Below are 12,411 nucleotides of genomic sequence, written 5' to 3' on the forward strand. Positions count from 1 at the left end.
TAATATAAATGTATTGTTTATAACTTTATTGAAAAGTTACATATCACATATTTCAGAATTCATCAGAAAATGATCCAGTTTTTAATACATAATTGCTAATTGAAGCCATGGGAATATATATGATATCCTAGAAAGTGTTTATAGAGTGAGAAATGAATAGGCCTGTAGGGCTGTAGACAGAACATAGGGAAGAACAACATAAGGATGAAGGGAGAAGGCCAAGGAGGTGAGAAAATGAGTGATTAACAGTGTTTTTCTGTAGAGATGCCACATAAGGATTGTGTTTCATGAATAGAAGATTGCTGGTGATTTTGGCAAGAGCAGTATAAATGGAATTTTGGATTGGAGTTGGCTAAATGAATGGAAATCAAGACTGTAGACTTCTCTTTCATAAATTTTGAGTAAGGGTAAGAAGAGACATGCAGTGGAATGAGAGGGTGCCCCAGGACTGCCCAGAGTGCACTTGAGATAGTACCTCTAATGAAACCATGACCAGATGGACATGAATTACTACCACACATAACAAAAGACCCTTGCCTGCAATATCATGGAAGTATATGAAGAAGGGGTCCTTTGAGGAAAAAAGCCAAAACTTACCAAAGAATAAAGTTTGAAGCCAATAAGTTGTCCCTTAAAAATGGTGCACCCCAAGCAAAACACAAAAAGAACAAAAAGAAAAGTAGTACTTAAATGAAGATGTGAATGGATTCATGGAATACGTAAGACAAAACTCACAGATGGTTCACAATGAGGAGATAATGGCAACAAATAGTCAGGAAGTAAGGGAAGAAATTAAGAAAAATAATCACAGGGAAGGAAGACAATAAAAAAGACAAGCAGCAAAGAAAAATACAGTGGTATATTTCATTGTAGAATACCTAGCCATGGGATTGCAGATTACGCAGCCACCCTTGAGAATCAACATGAACACTGTGATATGTTATCGATATGGGTCTACAGAGCATAAAATAACGAAGTGCAAGGCTAAAGTAGACCCAGCTCTTGGTGAATTTCCTTTTGCAAAATGTGGGGAAATGGGGCACCTGTCCAGATCTTGCCCTGATAATCCCAAAGGAGTCTATCCTGACAGGTGGTTGCTGCAGACTTTGTGTCTTTGTGGAACATTTTAATAAAGATTGCCCTCAAAGTCAGAATTTATATTAAATGGTTACAGTTGGTCTATGGGCAAAGGGAATGAGTGCGGGACTATGAAGAAATTTTGGATATGCCCAAACCACTGAAACCTAAAACAAAGATACCTACAGTTGTTCATTTTTGACAATGATTAGTATTATCATAAATTACCACCTCATTGTTACCTTCTGATCTGGGCTCTTTTGGAGAGGCCTATGTTGTAGATATATCAGCATGATCTGGGTGTGGTCAAACAGTAGTTTCCCAAGATCTCTCCATCAAAAGAATACTGTGTGGGGGAAAAAATCACTAAAGAAAAGTATAAGATGTTTCGATTGGATTCTTTAAAAGAACTTTTTAAACGTAGAACTTAGGTGTAAGTGGTTATGTACCTAATTGTAACAATCATCTTCTTTAAAAAATTATGCATTCATCTGAAGCACCCATAAATAATGAGTACTTGCATTTGGAAAGAATTTTTGGCTATATTGTTTTTTAGGTTAAAAGTATAAGTTTATTTAAAAATTGCCTGAAAATTTGCTGTAATTTTAAAATATTTAATAACTAATTTGCTAAAAAACAAAAAGAATTTTGGCTAAGGAGGACAGTAGTAAGGAGAAAATATAAGCTTGAAGAAGGGCTTTAAAAAAAAATAAAAGGGAATTGAGATTATTTATGATGATCAGAAATAGAGGTTGAAAATCGAAGAGGAAATGAAGGCAAAGAAAGCCATCTCTTGCACTGTCTTTGTGATACAGGTATGTCTGGGGATGAGTGTTACTGGGGATAGGATTGAGGAGATTTTGTTACATGATAAGAAGTTGAGGGATTTGCTACTATCTAATGCTTTCTGTTTTCCTAATAAATAGGGAGTTTGAGACAAGTAGCCTTTTTTTTTTTTAATTTTAATTTATTTTTTCAAATACATTTGTCTCTGCCTACCCCCCACCACTTTCCCTTGCCCTCTCCCTCCTTCCCTCCCTCAGCTCTTCCCCTTTGGTTTTGTCCATGAGTCCTTGCTATATGTTCCTTGAATTTCCCCTTCCCTTCCTTTTCACCACCCCCCTCCCTCCTTCTCTCTTGCCTCTGTTGATTTCTTTTCCTTTCAGTGTTGCTGGTCTTATTTTCCTTGCATCTTTGTATTGTTGGTTAGGTTCCGCTTATAGGTGAGATCATATGGTATTTGTCTTTCACCCGCTGGCTTATTTTGCTTAGCATAATGCTCTCCAGTTCCATCCATGCTGTCGCGAAGTTTAGTAGTTCTATTTTTCTTTCTGCTGCGTAGTATTCCATTGTGTATAGGTACCATCACTTTTTGATCCAATCATCTACTGATGGGCATTTAGGTTGCTTCCAACACTCGGCTATTATAAATTGTGCTGCTATGAACATTGGGGTGCATAGGTCTTTTTGGCGTTTTGGTGTTCTAAGGGTATAGTCCCAGCAGGGGAATCACTGGATCAAAAGGCAGTTCCATTTTCAGCTTTCTGAGGAAATTCCACATTGCTTTCCACAGTGGCTACACCAGTCTGCATTCCCACCAACAGTGGACTAGGGTTCCCTTTTCTCCACAGCCTCGCCAGCACCTGTTGTTTGTTGATCTATTTATGATGGCCATTCTGACCGGTGTGAGGTGGTACCTCATGGTGGCTTTGATCTGCATTTCTCTGATGGCTAGTGATGCTGAGCATCCTTTCAAATGGCTCTGGGCCCTCTGTATCTCCTCCTTGGAAAAGCGTCTCCCCAGGTCCTTTGCCCATTTTTTGATTGGATCATTTGTCTTCTTGGAGTGGAGTCGAGTGAGTTCTTTATATATCTTGGAGATCAAACCTCTATCTGATGTATCATTAGCAAATATATATTCCCATACGGATGGCTCCCTTTTCATTTTGCTGATGTTTTCTTTAGCCGTGCAGAAGCTTCTTATTTTGATGAGGTCCCACTTGTTTATTCTTTCCTTTATGTCCCTTGCTTTAGGAGACATATCAGTGATATCAGTGAAAAAATTGCTGCGTGGGATATTTGAGGGTTTCCTTCCAGTGTTCTCCTCTAGGACTTTGATGGTGTTGCGAATTATATTTAAGTCTTATATCCATCTTGAGTTAATTTTTGTGTATGGTGTCAGCTTATGATCCAATTTCAATTTTTTGCATGTAGTCATCCAGCTCTCCCAACACCATTTGTTGAAGAGGCTATTATTGCTCCATTTTATGCTTCTGCCCCCTTTGTCAAATATTAGATGCCCATATAGACCTGGGCTCATTTCTGGGCTTTCTATTCTGTTCCACTGGTCTATGGGTCTGTTCTTGTGCCAGTACCAGATTGTTTTGAGTATAGTGGCTTTGTAGTAGAGTTTGATGTCCGTATTGTGATTGCTCCTACTTTGTTTCTTTCTCAAAATTGCTGCGGCTATTCAGGGTCGTTTATGGTTCCATATAAATTTTTGAATGTCTGTTCTATTTCTGTGAAATGTCATTGGTATCTTAATAGGGATTGCGTTGAATCTATAAATTGCTTTGGGTAGTATGGACATTTTGATGATATTAATTCTTCCAATCCATGAGCATGGTATATGCTTCCAATTATTAGTGTCTTCCTTAATTTCTTTTTTCAATGTTGTATAGTTTTCTGTGTACAGGTCTTTTACGTCTTTGGTTAAATTTATGCCTAGGTACTTTATTTTTCTTCTTGCTATATCGAATGGTATTTTTTTTCTGATTTCTTCTTCTTCTATTGCATTGCTGGTGTACAAGAACGCCTTTGGTTTCTGAATGTTGACTTTGTACCCTGCTGTTTTGCCAAATTCACTTAGGTTGAGGAGTTTTTTGGTAGAGTCTACAGGGTTGTCTATGTACACTATCATGTCATCTGCAAACAATGACAGCTTTAATTCCTCCTTTCCTGTTTGGATGCCTTTTATCTCTTTCTCTTGTCTGACCACTGTGGCTAGGCCTTCCAATACGATGTTGAAAAGAAGCGGTGAAAGCAGACATCCTTGTCGAGTTCCCGATCTTAGTGGGAAACCTTTCAGTTTTTGCCCGTTGAGTATGATATTGTCTGTAGGTTTTTCATATATGGCCTTTATTACGTTGAGGAATGCCCCATTTATTCCCATTTTGCTGAGTGTTTTGATCATAAATGGGTGCTGTACCTTATCGAATGCTTTTTCTGCGTCTATCGAGATGATCATGTGGTTTTTGTCTTTTATTTATGTGATGTATCACGTTTACTGATTTGTGTATATTGAACCATCCCTGCATGCCTGGGATGACTCCCACTTGATCGTGGTGGATAATCTTCTTAATGTATTGCTGGATGCGGATTGCCAATATTTTGTGGAGGATTTTAGCATCTATGTTCATCAGCGAAACTGGCCTGTAGTTTTCTTTCTTTGTAGGGTCTTTATCCGGTTTTGGGATCAGGGTGGTGCTGGCCTCATAGAAAGAGTCTGGGAGTCTTCCCTCCTCTTGGATTTTTTTGGAATAGTCTGAGAAGGACAGGGGTTAGCTCTTCTTTTAATGTTTTGTAAAATTCTCCTGTGAAACCATCCGGCCCTGGGCTTTTGTGTGCTGGGAGTTTCTTGATGAGTGCTTCCATTTCCCCAGCTGTTATCGGTCTGTTCAAGCTTTCTGTTTCTTCCTCCTTCAGTGTTGGAAGATTATACTTTCCTAAAAATTTGTCCATTTCATCAAGATTTTCAAATTCCTTGACATATAATTGTTCATAGTAGTTTCTGACGATCCTTTGTATTTCTGTGGTATCTGTTGTTATTTCTCCTCTTTCATTTCTGATATTATTAATTTGGGTCCTCTCCCTTTTATTCTTGATGAGTCTGCTTAAAGGCTTGTCAATTTTATTTATCTTTTCAAAGAACCAGCTTCTGGCTTGGTGGATCCTCTGAATTGTTCTTTTTGTCTCTGTGTCCTTCAGTTCTGCTCTAATCTTGACTATTTCCTTCCTTCTCCTTGCTCTGGGATTTATTTGTTGTTGTGTCTCCCGTTCTTGAAGTTGTAGTGTTAGGTCTTTTATTTGAAATGTTTCTATCTTTTTTAGGTAGGCCTGTATTGCTATGAACTTCCCTCTCAGGACTGCCTTTTCCCGTGTCCCATAGGTTTTGAACTGTTGTCTGTTTATTTTCATTTGTTTCCAGAAATGTTTTGATTTCTTCTCTTATCTCATTATTGACCCAATCGTTGTTTAATAGTCTACTGTTCAGTCTCCATGAGTTTGCAAGTTTTTGAAGTGTCTCTTTGAGGTTGACTTCCAGTTTCAAGCCCTTGTGGTCCGAGAAAAAGCCTGGTATTATTTCAATTTTCCTGAAATTGCTGAGGTTTGCTTTGTGTCCTATCATGTGGTCTATCTTTGAAAACTGCCATGAGCATTTGAAAAGAATGTGTATTTTTCTTCTTTGGGATGTAAGGTTCTATATATGTCAGTTAAGTCTCTTTGATTCAGCGTGTCATTCAGTGCCATAATATGTTTATTAATGTTTTGTTTGAAAGATCTGTCCATTTTTGACAGTGGGGGTGTTCAAATCCCCTACTATCAGTGTGTTGCTGTCTATATCTTTTTTGAAGTCATCCAACAATTGCCTTATAAACGTGGGGGCTCCTACATTGGGTGCATATAAGTTTACAATGTTGATGTCTTCTTGATAGATTCTTCCTTTAAGTATTATAAAGTGCCCCTCTGGGTCTCTCTTTATGGCCTTTGTTTTGAAATCTACTTTGTCTGATACAAGTATGGCAACCCCGGCCTTTTTCTCATGCCCATATGCTTGGAATATTATTTTCCATCCCTTTACTTTCAATCTGTGTAGGTTTCTTGCTCTGAGGTGGGTCTCTTGTAGGCCGCATATGTGTGGGTCATGTTTTCTTATCCATTCAGCTACCCTGTGTCTTTTGATTGGGGCATTTAGTCCATTCACATTGAGAGATATTACTGATAGAAACTTACTCATCTTTTCTCTTTGTGCTTGTGTTCCTCTCTCTCTCATTCTTTTCCTTCATCTGCTTAAACCAGTCCCCTTAGCATATCTTGGAGTGCTGGTTTGGTAGAGATGTATTCCTTTAGTCTTTTGTCTGGGAAACTCCGTATTTCCCTTCTATTTTAATTGAGAGCCTAGCTGGGTAGAGCAGCCTTGGCTGGAGGCCCTGCCATTCCCTTCTGTCTTGTGGTGTGTCTGTTGAGAAGTCAGCTCCTAGGCATATCGAGGCCCCCTTGTATGTTACTTTCTCCTTCTCTCTTGCTGCCTTGAGGATTCTCTCTTTGTCTTTGATAGTTGACATTTTATTTGTGATGTGTCTTCGAGTGGTCCTCTTTGAGTCCCTCTTGAGTGGGGTCCTCTGTGCCTCTTGGATCCATGAGAGCCTTTCTCTCCTCAAATTAGGGAAATTTTCCATCATTACTTTTTCGAGGAGGCTCTCTATCCCATGCTCCTCTTCTTCTCCTTCTGGTATCCCTATTATGCGGATATTATTGCGTTTCAGGTTGTCCTGCATTTCCCTAAATGCCTCTTCAGTCTTTTTGAGTCTTTTTTCCATTTCTTGTTGTTTCTGGGAGCTTTTTTTTACCTTATCCTCCTCTCACTGATTCGATCCTCGGCTTCATCCAGCCTGCTTTGGTTTCCTTCTTCTGTATTCTTCAATTCAGAAATGGTATTCTTAATATCCTCTTGTGTCTTCTTGATAGTTTCTGTGTCCTTTTCCAGGCTGATATAGTTTGCTGTAAGATCCTGACAGTTTCTCTGCAGTTTCTCATAGTTATCTTTGAGCTGGCTGAGCTCGTCGAGCTTCCTTAGAATGATTGTTTTGAATACAATATCTGATAGTTCCCTTGCCTCTATTTCATTTAGCTCTCTGCTGTGGGGAGTCCCCTTTTCCACTCATTTGGGGGGAACTTCTTTTTCTTCCCATTTTTGTGAGAGTCTGTTAAGTAATTTACGTATTTTTTTTTTCTTTTTTACTTCTCTTCAATTGGGCTGTCTAGATTTCCTGACTTTGTGGATGAAACTTCTATGGTTGTAGGTGGGTCTTTATATTTAGTTATTTATTTATTTATTTATTTATTTATTTATTTATTTTTGTCCTTTTCTTTCTGGGCCTGCCTCTGATGATGTTAGTTGACCCTGTATGACCTTGGGTTGTTCGAGCCTTCCAGAAGTCTACTGTGTGTGTTTGACTCCTGTTTGGGGCAGCTCTCTGACCCCTTCGGTCAGGGCTGGGCTATTTTTTGGGATCACTCTGCAGTCTCATGCTGGCTCCCTGAGCGCGCTACCCTGCTTGGCAGGATCCCCCGCGTGCCTGGGCTGGCATGTGCTTTCCCCAGACCAGGGGGCTTATTCACGACCTTGCTTACTCATCTGGCCCCCCTGGCCGGCGAACTCCCCAGCAGTGCTCAGTTTAGGGTCCCTATTGCGCATTTTCCCCACTTTTGGCTCCTTGGGTGCCTTGCTTGCCCTCGCCAAATGGGGCCTACAGAAATGGGAGGAAGTCAGCTTCAGGACTCTCTGGTTAATCCTGTCCCCGGTCTCTCCTCCAGGGACTCTGGGCAGCTCTGTTACCCCTTCGGCCAGGGATCTACTAATTTTGTGGGCCGCTCCGCAATCGCGGGCGGGCGGGTCAATATACGCCTGCCCTTGCCGCTCTGTGCACTCCCTCGCAGGCCGTATTGGTGCCAATCTGTGGGAGGCATTGCCGGCCGGTGCAAGCATTCACCAGCCTGCGCAGGTCACACACACGCTCGCCAACCCTCGCCTCTCGGCGCAAGTGTGCGTGCCTGCAGTGGGTGTTTTGGGGGTGTCTATGTGTGCTTTTCAGCTTTTGGCTCTTTAGGGGTGTGGCCTCTTCCCGCGCAATGGAGACTAAGGCAAGGGGAAGGAGTCGGGACTCCCCGGTTCCTCCTCCCTTTCTTTCCCCAATGCCTCCGTTTATAGTCACTCTTCTGGGGACTCTGGGCAGTTCTGTGACCCCTTCGGCCAAGGATCCACCACCTGTGCAGCCTGTGTTTCAATCGCAGGCAGTCTGTTTTCTGCACGCTCCTCTTCTGCCTCTTTGGGGTCGCGTCTTTCCAGCACACAATGGGGAGGGAGTCTGGGCTCCCCAGTTCTTCCTCCCGTTCTTTCCCCAACGTCTCCGTCTCCAGTCTCTCCTCAAGGCTCTCCCAGCCAGTCTGCACTCAGTCCTCCAGCTCACATGCACAAGCTGTGTGCCGAGCGCATAAAAGGCAGGTTAATTGATTCCCTTATGCCTGAGCGAGATGATAGCTGCAGAGTGGGAGGTGCGTTATCACCTGGGTTCCACAGGCCGCCGTGTCAGTTCTCTTCAAAAAGTTTTCCTTACCAGTCTTTTCCCAGGCACCAGCCCACCCTGCTGCCGCCCCTACCCAAAGTCAAGGAGGTTGGCTGCCACTGCAGTTTTTCCGTTGGCCCTTTAAATGTCTCTCTGCATCCCCAGCCACCTGTCTCTGGCAGAGAGCGCCCCTAAGCTTTTCGGGGTTGCGTTTTGTCTGTATTTTCTTGGTGTTAGCTGCTGTAGTTTAGGGGTCCCTGTTTATGATTCATACCTCATTCTTCTCGGCGGCAGCTAACTGGCCGTTTCAATGTCCCTCTGGTGCTAGTGCTCGTGGGCACCCAGCCCACCCTCTCAATCCTGCACCGCACTTCTCACCCCTTGGGATGTGTGAGAGTCGAATCCACTGTCCTCGGCTCCAGGGCTCCTCTCCCACTATCGTTCCATTGTTTTCCAGGTGCTTACTCCACTATTTAGTCGCAATTCCAGTTTGGTCTTGGGAGGAGGTCAGTGTGACTCCGTTCACTCCTCCGCCAATTTCAACATCCCAGTATCCTTTTGTACAAAATCTACCCAGGGAAGCCTGGAAAGATTTCCAAACAGCAAGCATAGAGAGTTTAATTGAGCGTAGAGCCCTGGAATGGATTAATACTTGAAATAGAGGTTGAGTCATTTTTTTTTCCCCTTACATTTAGCTTCCTGGCTTTTGGAGTGAGAATTGAAGTGACCTAAGGTTACCTTTTGTTAGGGCAGTAAGATAGAAGCACAGAGAGTGGAAGTGTTGAAGAATGAAGACTATGTAAGAAGGAATCAAGGACAGGAAGGAGTTCATAAATTGGGAGAATGTCAAGGAATTAATGGATTAAAGTAATCTTTGAGGATCTATCTAGGTCAATCTGTCAAATGGCTAATTAATGGGAAATTGTTTAATGCCTTAATTGATCTAGGGAGAGTTATGGTGCTAGGGTTAGTGATTCCTCAAATTAGAAAACACTGAATGAGGCCTGTCTGGAAAAAAGTCCAGCCATTATTAATATATCGAAAATAGTTTGCCTGTAATCTGACAGCAAAAGAGGATTGGAATATGCATGACTGAACAGTGATGAATTCACTGTACTAGTCAGTGAGGGCAGTAGATACTGTTGAGTGAGAGTGTGTACTGTGTGGTCATCTCATTCAAAATGACTGAGTGAGTAGAATGATGCATCTGCATCAAATTTTGCATTAAGCTTGAACATTCATCCATGGAAACTATTCACATGATTCTGAAGGCCACAGCTGTGGGCATCTGGTGATTGGCAGCTTCATCACGACAATGCACCCTCTCTGCATCCCATCTCATGCAGAGTTTTTCAGTGAAGCATCAAATCACCCACATGACTCAGCCCCCCTACACCCCAGATTTGGCACCCTGCAACGTCTTGCTTTTCCCAAAACTAAAATCACCTTTGAAGAGGAAGAGATTTCAGACCATCTATAAGATCCAGGAAAATAACAATGGGGCAGATGGTGGCGACTGGGAGAACTGTGTGAGGTCCCAAGGAGCCTACTTTGAAGGGGACTGAGGCATAATTGTCCTATGTACACTGTTTCCTGAATCTTGTATCTTCTTCAATAAATGTCTCTATTTCTCATATTACATGTTTGGATACCTTCTGGACAGACTCTCTGTGTGCGTGTACTTCTTTATCCATTTATTGATGGACACTTGGGTTGCTTTCATATCTTGGCTATTGTAAATAATGCTGTAATGAACATAGGTTCATATGTCTATTCAATTTAGCATTTTGGGTTTCTTTGGATAAATACCTAGAAGTGGAATTGCTGGGCCCTTCTTTGTCTCTTGTTATGGCCTTTTTTAAAAAATATATTTTGCCTTATGTATTATTGCTACCCCAGCTTTTTTGTTTGTTTCCATTTTCACAAAATATCTTTTTTCATCTTTTTACTTTGTGTGTGTCTTTTTTATCTGAAGTGGGTCTTTAATAGCATTTGTAACAGTCTTGTGTTCTTCTCCATTCAGCCCCCCTCTGTCTTTTTGGAATACTTAATACATTTACAGTTAAAATAATTGCTGATGGATATGTAGTTATTGCCATTTTATTCATATTTTTAATCTTTTTCTTCTTAAAGAAATTCTGTAATATTTCTTGTAATACTGATTTGGTGATGATGAACTCCTTTAGCTTTTTCTTGTCTGGGAAGCTCCTTATCTGTCCTTTGATTCTGAATGATAGATTTGCTGGGTAGAGTAATCTTGGTTGTAAGTCCTTGCTTTTTCTCACTTTTAATATTTCATGCCAGTTCTTCTAAGCCTGCAAATTTTCTGTTGAGAAATCAGCTCTCAGTCCTTTGGGAGCTTGCTTAAAGATAACTCCTTTTCTTTTGTTGCTTTTAAGATTCTTTGTCTTTAAGCTTTGACATTTTAATTATGATGTACCTGGATGTGGGCCCCTTTGGGTTCATTTTGTTTGGGATTCTACACTTCCTGGACTTGTGTGTCTTTCTTCTTTACCAGTTAGGGAAGTTTTCAGTCATTATTTCTTCAAAAAGATTCTTTCTTTCTCCCTCCCTCCCTCCCTCCCTCTTAATCTTTATTATATTTTTTCCATTATTATTTAGTCCACTTTGTCCCCCAGCAATCACCACACTGTTTTCCATGTCCATGAGTCCTTTTTCCTTTTTGCTCAATCCCTCTATCCCCTAACCTCTCCTCCCCCACACACTAGCTGTCATCCTGCTCTCCATCTATGAGTCTTTCCCCATTTTCCTTGTTTGTTCAGTTTGTTCATTAGATTCCACATATTAGTGAAATCAGATGATATTTGTCTTTCTCTGACTGGCGTATTTCACTAAGTGTAGTGTTCTCTGGGTACATCCATTACAGTCACAACAAATAGGTTCTTAATCCCTTGCGCTCTCTCATTTTCTTCTGGTGCCTCTATGATGAAGATGTTGTTAGACTTGATATTGTCTCAGAAGTTCCTTAAATTATCCTCTTTTTTTAAATTCTTTTTTTTGTTGTTGTTGTTTTTTACTTTTCTCTTTGGGTATTTTCTGCTGTCTTTTCTTCGAAATCTCTATTTCATTCCTCTGCTTTATCTATTCTGCTGTTTATTACTTTTACTGTATCCTTTATTGCAATTATTGTATTCCTCATTTCTGACTGGTTTTTATTTATGGTTTCTATGTCTTTTTTTATGCTGTTGAGGTTCTCATTAACTTTTTTGAGCATCTGTATAACCACTGTTTTGAACTTTGTATCTAGTAGTTTGTTTGCCTTCATTTTATTTAGTTTTTTTTTCTGGGGAAATTTCTCCTGTTCTTTCATTTGGGACATGTTTCTTTGTTTCCCCATTTTGGCTGTCCCTCTGTCTGTGTATTAGATAGATCTTCTGTGTCTCCCATTCTCGGTAGGGTAGCCTTTTGTCACATGTGTTCTGTGAGGCCCAGTGGCGCAGCCTCCTTGCTCCCCTGATCTAGGTGCTACAGGTATGTCCTCTTTGTGGACTCTGTGCATGCACATTCCTATTGTAGTTGAGCCTTCATTGCTTGGCATGTCAGTGGGAGGGATTGACCCCGAGACCAACCAACCACAAGGACCTGCAGAGACTGCAGTAGAGGAGCTGCTGTGCAGGAGCCTATTCCCCCACCCCTAGGAGGACTCACTTCACTGTGGCTCCGATGCCTTACAGCTCCACCCCTTGAGTATGTTGCTTGTGGAGGTGGTTGGGTGGTACTCCAGTGTGGTCTGAAGCTTAACTCTGTGTGCACTGGCTCTGGGGCCTCTCATGAAGTGCAGGTCAAATTCAGCTACTATCTGTGCACTGCCTGGGGCAACCTATCGTGAGCTACAGAGTGATCTGCAGATGGCTGCTACTTGTGCTGGGCTTGGAGGATGCCCAGGAGAGGCCAAGCTGCAAGTGGAGGCTGACTGTTGCTAGTGCCAGGCCTGGGGCCACTTAGCAAGAGGTTGTGGCACACTGAT

The 12,411-nt window shown here is 41.6% G+C and overlaps 1 protein-coding gene and 1 pseudogene across 2 annotated transcripts in view; both read left to right on the top strand.

Moving 5' to 3' along the window:
* KPNA3 (karyopherin subunit alpha 3) overlaps window positions 1-12,411 on the top strand; it is a 113,832-nt gene that overhangs the window by 30,053 nt on the left and 71,368 nt on the right. The gene's annotated exons all lie outside the window — the stretch shown is intronic.
* LOC129080855 (zinc finger CCHC domain-containing protein 9-like) lies at window positions 48-1,279 on the top strand (annotated as a pseudogene).

Source organism: Pteronotus mesoamericanus, unplaced genomic scaffold (assembly GCF_021234165.1).
Source record: "Pteronotus mesoamericanus isolate MK-2021 breed Mesoamerican mustached bat unplaced genomic scaffold, CSHL_Meso_final contig_94, whole genome shotgun sequence".
In the NCBI taxonomy this organism is placed as follows: domain Eukaryota; kingdom Metazoa; phylum Chordata; class Mammalia; order Chiroptera; family Mormoopidae; genus Pteronotus; species Pteronotus mesoamericanus.